Here is a 15,460-nt window from a genome sequence, read left to right on the forward strand (position 1 = left end):
CTCTTTTAGCCAGTTCAGCCTAATGGAATTAAAGTTGACATGTTTCAAGTCTGGTCCTTTGTAAAACAAATGTAAAACAATGGCTCAAATTTCTTATAAAACTCTTTGAGCTGCATAAGGCTTTAAAAAATGTTTTTCCCCTACCCCTTTTACACGTCTGTATATAAAGACCATAAAAGAGGAGTACAACAGGATAAATCAACATGAATCTAAGGATCTACTGCAGCATATTAAACGGTGGAGTCTCACTGAAAGGGAGGGCGACCCTGCGGCTTCTTGCAGTTTGAAGCTAATTGTTTTGGTCAGGATGGGAACGTCTGGAAGTCCACTGCAGTGTCCCACCAGCAAGGCTTCAGTAACTGAGCTGGCCTGCAGAGAATGAACCCACTTTGTAGCAACACAGCAGGCTCAGACACCACCTATTCTGCTCTCCAAACTGTCATGCATAACAACTTTATTGTGCTAAATTGAACTTGAAAGCAACCAAAGGCTATGAGAAGGAGAGGCTATGAGAAAAGCATGCTGTCAGTGCTGGCAAAGGCTGACCTGGAAAGTAGGCCCAGAGACAGGAGAATAAAAGATCAGGGCCCATGAACACAGCATATTGTTTCATTTTAAAGTATGATTCCCATACTAGGGAAAGTAGCAAATGTGATGTAAATTTATTTAAATGGATTCCACGGCTAAAAAGTTTGCCAGCCGCTCTTATCCAACTTTCCCAGCTCTCTGATTCGTTACATACAGTGGGAATATAATGACATATAGTCATCATTGTAACAGCTTCTTTGCAGGGGCACAATGATGATTAATAGCTAGCAGCAAATTTTCACATGGGCTCTAAAGCACTATAGCGCTAAGCAGCCAAACACTCCCAAATCCCCCTTTTCTGTTCCACTGAAAAGTCCTCTCCTTGTACCTTGCAGATATGAACAAAGCCTATCTTAATTCCAATCAGCTTTTCCTCATTCAAAGAGACCTTCTCTTTTTCATAATTGATTCATGTGCATTTTTAGTCTTTCACTGAGCCTGAGCTATTTTTCTTCTTTTCTGTGTACTTTTCTGGTAAGCAGAATCATTTAAGAAATAATTTGATGTTTTTTTTTTTCAAAAACAAATCCATTGAATGGGTTTATTTCAATTAGTTCAAGGTTATTATTTTTTAAAGCAGAGTAATGCAAAACTGAAGAAAATAACTCTTTGCGTTCTGAGGTCTTTGAAATTGGCTACCTTAGAGCTCAGAGGTAGGGGCTCACAGTAAAACTCAGGCAAAGATAAGTCAAAGGCTTGAGCACAACAACAATGCATAGGTTCTGTTTATTGTACAAGAGCTCATTCCCATGAGAGACTTACAGCTGAAACTCATTTTTTTTTTTTTTGCAAGAGAGGGGAGTAATTATTTTAATAGAAAAAAGCAATTTTAAGTAAGTAAGTTTAATTTTTAAAAAACACACACAATTTCTTTGTTTTTTTTTTATTTCAGGATTACAAATATTCATGTCTCATAGAAATGTATGCTTAGCACTATGCATTAATTTTGGACTCACATTTCACTGCGTTTTTGTGTTTTGTCTTTTTCCCCCCTCTTGTATAGCTCTGTTAAGGGAGTTACTTCCTATTTACATCTGTATGAAAATAGCACTGCAGCTTTTGTTTAAGTTGTGAATTTCATTCTATTTATCAGAGGCTAGTCTTGTTGACAGACATGTTTGACATCAAGTATTTTTTTAAAGTTTACCTTATTTGTTATAATTTCAGGATATTCACAATCCATATAAAAGCAGCAAAAAAGATTCCACATAGTACTGATTGTTAAAATATATTCTTGCATATCTGCTGTGCAGCACACTCGACATCCTAATTTATTGACACTAGGGGTAAGCAGAAGGTTGATTATTATGAGGCTCTTTTTAAATAATAGCTTACAGCAGGTTTAGAATTTTCTGTTTACTTCTGTCTGAGTCTATAGGACCCAAATCTGTGATTCTAAACACACTGATTATTTGGTAGTTTTGTTTAAATAACAGTGAATTAATTCTGAAAAATATATACACAGGGTATTATAACGTACATTTTTTGTGTATTTTTGTTTTTGATCCTGCTCCATGAAGTGGAAAACAAAGTTAATGATTTTTTATGTGTGGCTATTTGCTAAATACTGAAAAAAGTTCAGTGTATAGCTGTAATAACTATTTGTTTTCAAATGATTATTGTATCTAAAAATGAACCATTGAGATTCAGACGTTGGTGATTTGTCTAGCCACGAATCTCTATGGGCCATTTAGGGACATCTGGCACGTCTAGACAAGAATAGTGTCTTGTCAGGTTATTAGCATAAAGCAAGGACTCTGTCCACTGAGACTGTTGCGCTGCAGTTGTATTCAACGTACAGAGAGAAAGTGCAATGGGCACTAACAGACAGTCCTACTGGGAAACACTGTTCTGTGGGGTGCAAACCAAAAATATTTAGACATACTCACTTGAGTTTTCCCAACTTTGGATTAAATCCAAGTTGCCAGTCACAATTTCACACATGTTAGTTCATAGTAATCCAAGGTATTGGCACTTAGCTTTAAAGCTCTTAAGAGCTTGGGATCCATGTACCTGACCTATACCAACCTGTTTGTTCTTGAAGATCTACAGGTGAGGTCCTTCTCTAAGTGACTTCTGTAGTAAGAGAAGGAGTTTACCCCCCCTCCCCCGCCACTACCACCCTTTCAGCATGTCCTGGCTTTTGAATATTACTCCCAAAGAAGTAAAACAGTACAATCCTTTCAGCACTAAGACAAGGTTTTGCTGTTTGACCTAGCATTTAAAAAAAATTATGTTGACTTGGTTTACTTGCAATTTTTATAGCATTTTGGTGCTTTTGTTGTGAAAAATACTGTTTTCTTTTTTGTGTGTATTATATCTTTTGTAAAGTATTTTGGAAATCACTGGATGAAAGATAGTTTAGGTATATTTTAAATAAGTAAAGAAATAATAGTAACACAAGTGTGCTAGGCACATTTAAATATATGTTCAACCCAAATACGATGTATTTATGTGTGTTTTTAGTGTTTTATTATAGTTTAATGTATGTTTTAAGATGTGTGACGGCAACTACTAATATTTTGTTTTAAATGTTTTAACTTTTATTATGCATGTTTTTATCTGCTGTAAGCTGTCTTGGGCCCTTAAGTGGGGAAACATGGGGTATAAATAAAACAACAACATAACAACAACAACTTTATTTTAGTACCCCGCCTCTATCTCCCTAGAAGGGAGATGGACCTGATCAACATAGTTAAAATATAACACATTAAAATACATAAACAACAGCATAAAACAGAGTAAAACAATGACATTATGGCAAATATAAGAGCAAGCGTCAAATCAACAACCAATGAACCTGCAATAATGATCCATTTCTGGGTACAGGTGGGCTGGCTAGTGCAAATCAATTGTGAAGATAGGGCTGATGGATAAAGTGCATAAGTCACATGGCAAAAGTAGAGATAGAGGGCAATGTAAGATAGAGCATTATAACTTTGGGTGCAGAACAATAGTAAAGTATGAGGATAAGATTTTAGGTCTTAGCTGGGGCCAAACTAGCTAGGGAATTGTCTAGTCAAAAGCACAGCGGAACACCCATGTCTTTAGATCTTTGCAGAAGATGGACAGGGTGGGTGCTAGTCTATTCTCGCTGGGGAGAGAATTCCAGAGCTGGGGAGTCACCACTGAAAGACCCTTTCTCTTGTCCCCACCAACCATGCCTCCTCAGAAGATCTTAGAGATCGTGAATGTTCATAAGGGAAGATGCGGTCATGAAGAAAGACAGGTCCGAAACCATTTAGAGCTTTATAGGTAATTATCTGTACCTTGAATTAAGACCAGAAACTTACAAATCTATTAAATAAATAAAAATAAATAAATAAGTTGCCTTGTGGCCCAGTTTGCATAATTGCACACTGACTTCTTTCACATAGGTCACCAAAAATGTCACTCAGCAGATTACTGGTATATTATACTATTGGTTTTAACCTAAGAAAATACCACAAAATTCACAGGGTCACCATAATTGACAGGCAACTTGAAAGCACATACGTACTCAGATGAACGGAAACATGTCTATGGGATTTCTCTCATGGTCTAAACTTCCAGTGAAATGAAATGAAATGAATGAATATTGCAAAGCTGGCTTTTTAGCTGCAACCAGAGAGTGTCATGGCCTTTTACTGAGATGCAGGCTATGTGCCAAGACTATCAGAATTCCTAGTCAATCATCCTGTTTCATTTAAATTGCTCTCAAATGGTTAAATACATTTTCTATTAATATATATTGTGTAAAGCATGCTGATAATGCTTACATTTGTCATTAAACACAAAATATTACTCACCAGACAGAAGCAAAATCCTGAAACGGCATATAGATGAAGGCAATCTGTTCATTGGTTTATGGACCCAAAGTTGCTCAGACAGAAGTAACAAATCTAAATGATGTCCCTAGGTATCATATTTTGCATTCAGAATTCTGAGGTAGCTGCAAAGTCTGTAAAATCTTATGTAGTCAAAGATCTACTTACTGAATATGCATTGAACAATGGGTTGTTTACTTCAGAAAATGCAACACATACATACACTCTTGATACTCCCTGAGAGAAGCGTGTGAATAACTAACTCAAGAGGCTCAAAATCTCAAACCATGCCTTTTATCATAATGTTACGACACAGACACACCTCACACAGTCCTGTCAAATGATGTACTTTCAAAAGGGAAATAAAACCACTGCTTTGAGTAGAACATACCCTGGAAGTGCACAATTTCAGCAATAGATTTTATAAAGCTAAGACTCATAGTGGTGATAGTGTACATTCACATGAAGGTGCAAGGAATAAGTGGGAGGTTTGTTGCTGCTGTTACATGGTCAATATACATCACATCCAAGTGATACTAGGTGTGCACAGGTAAGCAACACTATTCATTGAGTAACACATCTCAGCACCAACATTATCTAATCAATGTATGCATTCTCCTTTATTGTCAGAGTAATGTATAACAGAGCTGTGGAGGATATGAATTAGTATGGCACAATAAAAAATATCTGTTCAATTAATGTTCGTTATCATTGGCTGAGGATTTGGAATACTGATTCAACAGTGCATCAGAAATACACTGCCATTGCCCCTGTGTGAACCTATTTATGCACACCAGTGTCTTTGCATAGTCACCAGTCAAATGCATGAACCTATATTTATTCATGGCAAAAGAGAGACACGATGGTGTAATGGTTAATGACTTTAGATCTAAGAGATTAGGGGTCAGATCCCCACTTGGCCATGGAAACCCACTGAGTGATCTTGAGCATGTCATACTATTTCAGTTTCAAAGAGCAATAGCAAACCCTTTATGAATAACTTTCACCAAGGAAATGCTACCCCAGGAGCCCATCTATACTTTCAGAAAATGCACTGTAGATGTTGTTGTTGTTGCTGTTGTTATTATTATTATTTTATTATTATTACTCTGCTTTATCTCCCCGAGGGGGACTCCTTAACCCGGGGCATACAAACATCACATCCAGGAAGGAAACAAGAGCAAATCTTATAGTGGAACCCTTACTTAAGAATGGCCCAGCTTAAGAGTATTTTGATTTAAGAGCAGTTGCTATGCCTGAGTTTTACCTTTACATAAGAGTAGCATTTTGAGTTCAGAGTTAGTGTCAGAGGGAACGCTTGCATGAGAGTACTGGGCTTCAGGGCTTCAAGGGAGCAGCCTCTGTGCCTTGTGCTCTTGTCCACTTTGGAAGATTGCTGCCTGCTTTGCTCTTGCCTGCTTTGAGACACTTTGGGTTAGTTGATTATGTGTGGTTTTTATTCCTGGAATATTTGGCTTCCTGAAGAGAGAGCAAAAGAGGGGGTAGGAAGGCTGGAAAGATGATAGTATGAAGAGAATGCTTCTGCCTCTTTACTTTGTGTTTCCTTGCCACAATTTTGTGCTTCAACTATTGTGCCACAACTTTGTGCTTCTATCATTTTAAAGTTGATCTTTCTTTTTTGTTGGTCCATGTAAATGTGCATTATTTGTTATGGATAGACCCTAATCTGCTTGTAATAAGATCACATTTTGCATTGCAACTTTACTTCCCCCACTGCAACTAGGCTGTAGTTGTCTAACATAACTAATCCCTATCAGCTTGTGAGCACTATCATCGTCAACTTCTGTCTTTAAACAAGAGAATAGGTCCAATTTTTACCACAGATAAAAAATTTGGTTCTAAATCCAACGTATTGCTTAGAGCTGCATGTAAGTCTTCTATTCATTGGCAGAAACATTATTTAATTTTGTCCTATCCTGAAGTATCCACTCTCGCTGCTATGTTGTCACAACCCCTGGATATCAGAAATAATGTTCTGAAAGTAAGAGTTGTTTGACAGTGAAATATACTACCTTGGAGTGTAGTGGAGTCTCCTTCTCTGGAGGTTTTAAAGCAGAGAATGTATGGTCACCTCTCTGGCATGCTTTGTTGTGCATTCCTGCATGGCAGAAGGTTGGACCAGATGGCCTTTGTGGACTCCTCCAACTCTAACATTCTATTATTTTGTGATTGAAAGAGAGTGGGAGATGCTACTTTGTAAAGTATTCTTACTAAATAGGCTAGAATTTTGGACTGGAATATGAAATAGCCTTCTTAGTTATGCATGGATAACTAATTATTATCTTCTAACCCAGTGGTTCTCAACCTGTGGGTCCCCAGATATTTTGGCCTTCAACTCCTAGAAATCCTAACAGCTGGTAAACTGGCTGGGATTTCTGGGAGTTGTAGGCCAAAAACATCTGGGGACCCCAGGTTGAGAACCAGTGCCCTAACCACTCTACTCATCATTGGTTACACAAGGGGCAGACCGATACTGTAGTTTGGCCCTACTTTAACTATCATAAATCAGTGCTGTGGACTCCTCGGAGTTGTAGTTTGATGAGCCCTCTTTGCTCAGAGTTGTAGTTTGATGAGCCCTCTTTGGCAGAGAACGGTAAAGGACTTGCACAACTACAACCTACATGGTGCCACAGTATTGAGCCATGATATTTAAAGCGGTCTCAATGGGTTTGATGCTGCTGGCAACTGGCAGATGAATGGATAATATCTAAATTCTCCTAACTAGCAAGTGAGGATGTAACAAGGAATTGCAACAAAGGTTATGATTGTAACTATATCAACCTCACTTGCTGTTACATCTATCCAAATTGTCCATTTTGTTTCTTCATTCAGTCGCTTCCAACTCTTTGTGACCTCATGGACCCACCCATGCTAGAGCTCCCGGTTGACCGTTGCCACCCGCAGTTCCTTCAAGGTGAAGCCAATCACTTCAAGGATAACATCCACCCATCAATATCCCCCAGCATCATTATCTTCTCCAAGCTTTCCTGTCTTCTCATTATGTGGCCAGAGTACTTCATCTTTGCCTCTAATACCCTTCCCTCCATTGAGCAGCTATGCATTATTTCCTGGAGTATGGGCTTCTTGCGGTCCAAGGCACTCTCAGAATTTTCCTCCAGCACCACAGTCTATCTTCTTTCGCTCAGCTTCCTTATGGTCCAGCTCCCACATCCATAGGTTACTATGGGGAATACCATTGCTTTAACTATGCAGATCTTTGTTGCCAATGTGATGTCTCTACTCTTCACTATTTTATCAAGATTGGTCATTGCTCTCCTCCCAAGAAGTAAGCATCTTCTGATTTCCTGGTTGCAGTCTGCATATTTAAATGCAAAATAAAATAAAATAAAAATTTAAAAATTTCAGAGGAAGGCAAAAATGGGAATGAATGAAGCTATAAATGAAAACATGCAAAATCAAGATGCAAGAGAAACAAACTGATCCAGAAATCCAGAAATATACTTATTTGAAAATATCTTGTATCTGGTTCCTAGGTTTTGTTGTACCATTAATTCTTGGAATTAGCATGGCATCCGAATTCGTTTTTATTTGTTATAGTTCAGAGCTCTAAAACAGAAACATTATTTGTTTCTCTTAGTTAATTTCAGTGCACTTTCCAAGCATTTGAACTTTGCTTGTGTGAAATGTTAAAGATAGAGTTTCCTCCCTGATGAATCCGTCAATAGTCTTTATTGTTAAGAAGTAACCAGATGCTTTGCTAAAATGTTAGGTCCTCTCTCCTTCCATGGAAAGTGATTCCCCCTCCCCACCCAATTTTTCCCCCCTCAAAAAAGGTAGGTCAAGGCTAAAGCATTATTTTACTTTCTTAACAGTGGAAACAATCTGGAGGTATGTTTTAGAAATATCTTGCTCTGGGCACAGGAATGAAGCTATCACTACAGCTAGAAACCCAGTGCAAGGCAGAACCTTGCAAAGTGATTTTTTATTACTGTAAAAGGATTAATTGCATTTCTCAGCTGAAATCTAAATAAGCTTATATACATCTTTTTCACTTGACTTGTGCCTTTGCACATGATCTAAGCTACAGGCATATGTTTCAGAATGCCTGATCTAGGTTTAAATACCTTCTATATACGTTTCAGCATGCGAAACATTACCTTTTCTACCTTTAATGTGATTTATACCAATTAAGGAGAAACTTGAGTGCCCTTTCTAGGAAAGCCTGACATTAATGCATATAAATGGAACAGCAACAGTGTAATTCAGGTATAGCTCATGGGCTTTTGTGGCATTTTTTTCTGAAGGTGAGTGTTTGTTCTTTAAATGTCTGGTACAATGCTCATTTATGCCCCAAACTAATTTCAGATTACTTCTCAGTCCAGGGTGATGTGGGTGTATTTTCCTCTCCGGTTTGATGACTTTTTAATTAACTACACTTTACTACCTTTATGCATTTATTCCTCCCTGCTCTCCGTGTATGTTAGGTGGAATCAGTAACACCTTCTCAATCTCCTGAGCTTGGAAACGTTTCTTGTTAGATAGAATAGGTTAACACTCTGTGTTTATTTATTTTGGCTGCTATCCAGTTAATCAGCAATGATGTCATAAGTTAGACTTCTGGTTGCTTCTAAACTATTACAGGCTCCACAACGAAGACCCATTTAGTGGGCAGACCCTTCAGGCAGCGCAGAGCATTGTGTCCTCCATCTCTGAAGCCAAGAAAGAACAGTGGATCAAGCTGATCACAGAGGTCGACAACATGGGCAGGAGCAGCCAGAAGGCGTGGAGGCTGCTAAGATGGTTTAGCACTCACAAACTAATACCCATGGCAACATAAAGGCAGATCAGATAGCACACCAACTCTTGAAGAATGGGAAACCCAACCTTGCCACCAAAGTAGGAAAGAAACCAATAGCCAGACAAAAAGAGATTGAGAACAACAACCTTCATGAGTCCTTTACATCTACTGAATTGGACATGGCTCTCAATAAATGTAAGAATAGCAAAGCAGCTGGCTTGGATGATCTACAGATGGAACAAATCAAGAACTTTGGTCCAAAAGCAAGGCGCTGGCTGCTGGAGCTGATGAACAACTGCACTACATCCTGTCAGATCCCCAAAATCTGGAGGAAAGCAAGAGTCATCACCATCTTGAAGCCAGGCAAAGACCGTAATGATCCAAAAAGCTACAGACAAATCTCCCTGTTGTGCCACCTCTACAAAGTTCTGGAGAGACTTTTTTTGCACAGAATTATGGAAAAAATAGACCCATGTCTGATTCCACAGCAAGCTGGCTTCAGGAAAGGCAAAAGCTGCACATCGCAAGTGCTGAACCTGACTCAGCACATAGAAGATGGCTTTGAAAGGCAGCAGATCACAGGAGCTGTCTTCATAGACCTGTCAGCAGCCTATGATACTGTGAACCACCGCCTCCTCCTGAGAAAAATGTATAATATCACAAAGGACTGCCACCTCACCCGCCTCATAGGAAACCTGCTACAAAACAGGAGCTTTTTTGTTGAGTTCCAGGGCCAGAGAAGCAGATGGCGGAAACAGAAGAACGGCCTGCCTCAGGGGAGCATGCTCGCTCCATCAATGTTCAACATTTACACAAATGAACAACCACTGCCACAAGGGACAGAGAGTTTCATCTATACTGATGATCGTGCCATCACCGCTCAAGCAGGGAGCTTTGAGATGGTTGAACAGAAGATCAAAGCTCTAGGTGCTCTTACTGCCTATTACAGGGAAAACCAACTGATCCCTAATCCATCTAAAACACAGACATGTGCTTTTCACCTTAAGAACAGACAAGCATCCTGAGCTCTGAGGATTACCTGGGAAGGAATCCCACTGGAGCATTGCAGCACACCCAAATACCTGGGAGTCACTCTGGACCGTGCCCTGACCTACAAGAAGCACTGCCTGAATATCAAGCAAAAAGTGGGTGCTAGAAACAATATCATACAAAAGCTGACTGGCACAACCTGGGGATCACAACCAGACACAGTGAAGACATCTACCTTTGCACTATGCTACTCTGCTGCTGAGTATGCATGCCCAGTGTGGAACACATCTCACCACACTAAACAGTGAATGTGGCTCTTAATGAGACATGTCGTATTATCACAGGGTGTCTGCGCCCTACACCACTGGAGAAACTACACTGCTTAGCCGGTATTGCACCACCTGACATCTGCTGGAAAGTAGCAGCCAATAGTGAAAGGACCAAGGCAGTGACATCTCTAGCTAATCTCTTGTTTGGGTATCAGCCAGCATGTCAATGACTTAAATCAAGAAATAGTTTTCTTAGATCTACAGAGACACTCGCTGGAACACCTCAGCAAGCGAGAGCCCAAAAGTGGCAGGCTCAAACCCAGCACCTCAATCCGTGGGTGATACCAGATGAGAGACTCCCTCCTGGTCACACAGAAGACTGGGCAACTGGAAGGCGCTGAACAAACTGTGCTCTGGCACCACGAGATGCAGAGCCAATCTTAAGAAATGGAGCTACAAAGTTGAATCCACAACATGCGAGTGCGGAGAAGAGCAAACCACAGGCCACCTGCTGCAATGCAACCTGAGCCTTGCTACATGCACAATGGAGGACCTTCTTGCGGCAACACCAGAGGCACTCCAAGTGGCCAGATACTGGTCAAAGGACATTTATTCAACTACCAAGTTTGCAAATTTGTGGGTTTTTTTATCTGTTTGTTTGTTTGTTTCGTTCTGTTAGAAATGTAATACAATGGTCTGGTTGCTGATGACACGATAAATAAATAAATAAGTTAGACTTATAATCATGTTACTGTTTCCTATTCCTATTTATTGTCATTGTTATCAATATTTCCCAAAATCCAACTTTAATTCTATCCAGCTGTGCTGAGAGATGGAGTTCTGACAAGTGGGGCAATAAAAACTGATTCCCCCTCCTACCAGAAATCAGCTCTGTGTTGACAGATTGTAGGGATCTCTGCTTCTGCTTGTCCTTAGCAGATTGGCAATCATTGTCAGAAATGGACTGAATGCATCACCCTTCAGCTTTCTACTTTCCAGAGATCTTTCCCTCGGTGCTGCTGGGTGGATTTTAAAGTGGATTCAAGGAGCTAGATTGGCAGCCCGAGCATAGCCATAACAGTGTGGCTTTGTGTCTCTTGCAGGATTGCCACATTTCTTTATATCTCACCTTCTCCCATTATGGAACTCAGGGTTGCTTACAACAAGTTATAACAAAACAGAGTTGAAAATCCTGATGATAAAAAAGTTTAAACACAATGAAACAAATGGTCATATTAAAATGCCATTAATTTTTTTAAAAAACCTTTTAAAATGTAACAATACACACAAGACTAAAACATGCCCCCCCCCCAATATAACACCCATTCAGTAACCAATGGATCATTAAATGCCTTTTAATGTATCTATGTATGTATGCACCCACTGGTGAAAGAAGACAAGCCTAATCTCACATAGAAACAAATCCAGAGTCTGGGAGCCACTACTACTCTGTACAATTAATACAGTTTGACACCACTTTAACTGTCATGGCTCAGTGTTATGGAATCCTGGGAGCTGGAGTCTGATGAGGCACTAACACTCTTTGGCAGAGAAGACTTAAAAACCATGTCAAACGACAACTCCTCCACTGATGGTAATGGGCAGGTTAACGTAAGGACATGTTGCTCATTATTCAGTCAAAACATAAACAAAAGATTGAGAATATTAATTGAACAAGCTTTTTTTCTACTGAGTCTTGCTAATTCATAACCTTCCCATCTGTGTTACAGTGTACATTGCCCAGGCAATATAGGAGAACACATGTATTGATACAGAAAGGTGCAGAATCCCAAACTGAGGTGCCCACCTATGTTCATTTCCCAGTATTTTGTGTATATGATGTACACTAACCATGCAATTCAGGGAGGGAGCATATGGAATACTTTTCCAGATTTTTTTTTCTTCCCTAATTACACATCCCAAGATTTCAAAGCAATCCATACAGTAATCATAGTGTTATAACTGCAGAACCTCCATATATTTTACAGATGGGAACTGGTACATAGGTTTTCAAGCAACATCCAAGTATGGCCATAATGAAAGAACATAAGAATTAGGAAGACCACAGAAACAACTTACTAAGAAGGGCAAGTTTCCATTCCACCCCAGCTTCCTCCTCTCCTCTGTGCAAACTGTAGTTTGAGTTGAATTTTCAGCAACTAAAATAAGCTGAGGGAAAAGGGAGAGAATAAGAGAAAAACTGAGACATTTAAAAAGGAGATAGAAAAGTGGAAAGACAGGGGATGTTTTAAGACTCTCTGACAAATTAGAACAATTGGAGGATATGTAATTGTTAAGGCTGGGCGGTTTCGTTTCGTAATTTCATAATTCGTTAAAAATTCATTATTTTTTTTGATAACGAAGCGATATTGAACCATTCAGGAGCAACTAAAAAACAAAACGAATTTTTCCAATTCATTTCGTAATTGTTTAGGAATTGTTTCGTTATTGATTCGTTATTGATTCGTAAATGTTTCGTTATTATTTCCGCATGTCTGGTGCAAGTTTTAGGGTTACTGTTTGTTTTCTCAGTGAAAAAAAATATAATTATCACACCAACAGTCAACAACAGAGGGAGAGGGAAGCTTCAGAAGTTTTTTTAGCGTATTGCGCGATCGCGGCCGCCATTAACGAATCGATTCGTAATCGATTCGTATTTGTTTCGTAATTGTTTTATGATTTCTGAAATTTCGTAAATATCGAACTTTTTTAAAGGAAAATTTCAGAATTCTTTTAAATAACGAAACGCAAAAAAACCCTAAAAACGAATCGAGTTTAGAAACAAATTTTTTCGTGTTTGGACAGCCCTAGTAATTGTGTAATGTGAAATGGATCCTGGGCATTAACACTTTGAGAGAGAAACCCTCTCAATATGAAACAGGGCCCCTCTCATTCTACTGTATTCATATGGTTCATACAGTTCATAATTTTAAATTACCCTGCTTTGTCCATATATTTTTGCACTGCAGCCCCCTAGTAATTTTGGAGGCTTTTTTTTGCCAATCACCTAAACATTTCAAAAATTGCAACACATTAAACAGAGTTAAAACAGATTTTAAAAGTTAAAAACTTAGAAAACACAGCATCCAAGTTCATGGTCTGAGTCTGTTCCAAGGTCAATTGCATAAGGTTTTAATTTAAAAATACTGCATTGCCTTCCAAAGGCCTGCTCATAGAGCCAGGTTTTGACTCTTTTCCTAAAGGCTAATAGGGAGGGAGATGCTCTGATGTCGCTAGGGAGTTCCATAACTGAGGGGCCACCACTGAGAAGGCCCAGTCTCTCGTCCCTGTCAGCCACACTTGTGAGGCTGGCAGGAGTGAGAGCAGGGCCTCCCCAGAAGATCTTAATCTACATGCTTATTCATAAGCGACAATTTTTTCAGACAGGTAGCCTGTGCCATGCTGTTTAGCCAGCACTTTGAATTGTGCTTGGTAGCAAACTGGCAGCCAGTGGAGCTGGAGCCAATGAGCAACCTGGCTGCCACTCGCTGGACCAGTTGGAGCTTCTGAACAGTCTTCAAAGGCAACCCCACGTAAAACAGGCATGGACAAACTTTGGTCATCCAGATGTTTTGGACTTCAACTCCTGCAATTCCTAACAGAAAAAAGTTTGCCCATGTCTGGCCTAAGGTTAACTTAAGGTTGGTCTCACAACTTTGATATGAGGATAAAAAGAAGCAGGAAGACCATATGAGGAACCTTGAACTCAATGCCATTTTAAAAGAAGAACATGGGTGATTTCTTTTGCATGCACACATAAAAATAAATATCCCATGATAAAAGAATTATGTTGTCTTTCTGCACAGAACAACCCCCCCCCCCCCCAAATTGGAATGTATGAATATTGTGAGAAAAATGCATAAAATTCTTACTACTGTGTTATTTTTACCAACTGGTTTTCCTGAGTGTCAAGAAACCTATGTTTCAGTAAGGAAAGAAATAATGGTGAATGTTCTTTCTGTCTCTATCTCACAGTCTGTTTAACATGACTTCTCTTGAACTGACAAGGTGATGTATGTGTCTGTCTGGGACTTTGTTCCATGGAAATTGCCATACAGTGTGACTCTGTGTCTATGGTGAGTTGAACTTTTACTGATGCCATCACAACTTTTGACCTACTGCTAAATAAAAGTTAGGAATGATGCACCAAATCATGTGAAGGAACATATTCGTAGCCAGGAACCTCTGCATATGCAGATTTTAGACCTCACAATAACTCAGCAATGTGTCAATAACACATCATTGTTCACAAATCCTTGAAACAGTATGGTTGGAGGGAGTAAAAACAAAGAAAAGCCTGCAAAACATATGGCATGCCAGTTATTTTTAATTATTAAGAGTTCTTTCAAAATACTGGTATCAGCAACTTTAAAAAGCCATGACACAGAATAGGGTTTTTTTCTCTCCTACATATTAGCAATTTACCAATGTTGCTATGGTGTGTGTGCATCTATCTATGTACCTCATCTTAACTGCTACCTTGCTTAGATCAGAGGAATCTATCTTCTTCAGAAAATATAATATAGATTGCATAAAGCACACATATGCCAAAGATTGAAAAGCTGCTACTTGTTGAGACAGTAAAGTGCTCGATTTCTCCAGATAATTCCACCTGTCAGTTAAACATGAACACAAGACATTGAGCAGCCAATCTGAATTTTTTATTGGAAATAAAATAATGAGGGATACTGGATTTTTAATGTTAAAAACACCTCATGCTCTAAAAAAGCATGAATAAATAAAATAGGATTTTCAGACAATGCTTTTTAAATATTAGTACCATGGGAGGAAAAAAATCTGCAGTATATTTGAACCGCTTCTTCCCCTTTTTACTCTCATAGAGGAAAAAGACAGAAAGAAAGTAGAAAGACAGAAACTTGGTTCTGATCTTACCGTGCCACTTTTCATACAATGTTAATCAAAAAGGGTTGTATCTACTTGTGTCTTTTCTGCCAGCAGAAAAGTAACCACTGGAGGAAAAAAATCCTCTTCATTCCTTTAGAGCCATGAACACACTCAGGACCTGC

At 39.1% G+C, this 15,460-nt stretch overlaps 1 long non-coding RNA gene across 1 annotated transcript in view; it reads right to left on the reverse strand.

Moving 5' to 3' along the window:
* Nucleotides 1-15,460, reverse strand: part of LOC132767136 (uncharacterized) — a 111,751-nt gene that overhangs the window by 14,536 nt on the left and 81,755 nt on the right. Inside the window, exon 2 of the long non-coding RNA XR_009630603.2 lies at nucleotides 12,513-12,602. This is a non-coding gene — a long non-coding RNA (uncharacterized lncRNA). The remainder of the gene's footprint in view (nucleotides 1-12,512; nucleotides 12,603-15,460) is intronic.

This window comes from Anolis sagrei, chromosome 2 (genome assembly GCF_037176765.1).
Source record: "Anolis sagrei isolate rAnoSag1 chromosome 2, rAnoSag1.mat, whole genome shotgun sequence".
Taxonomy (NCBI): Eukaryota; Metazoa; Chordata; class Lepidosauria; order Squamata; family Dactyloidae; genus Anolis; species Anolis sagrei.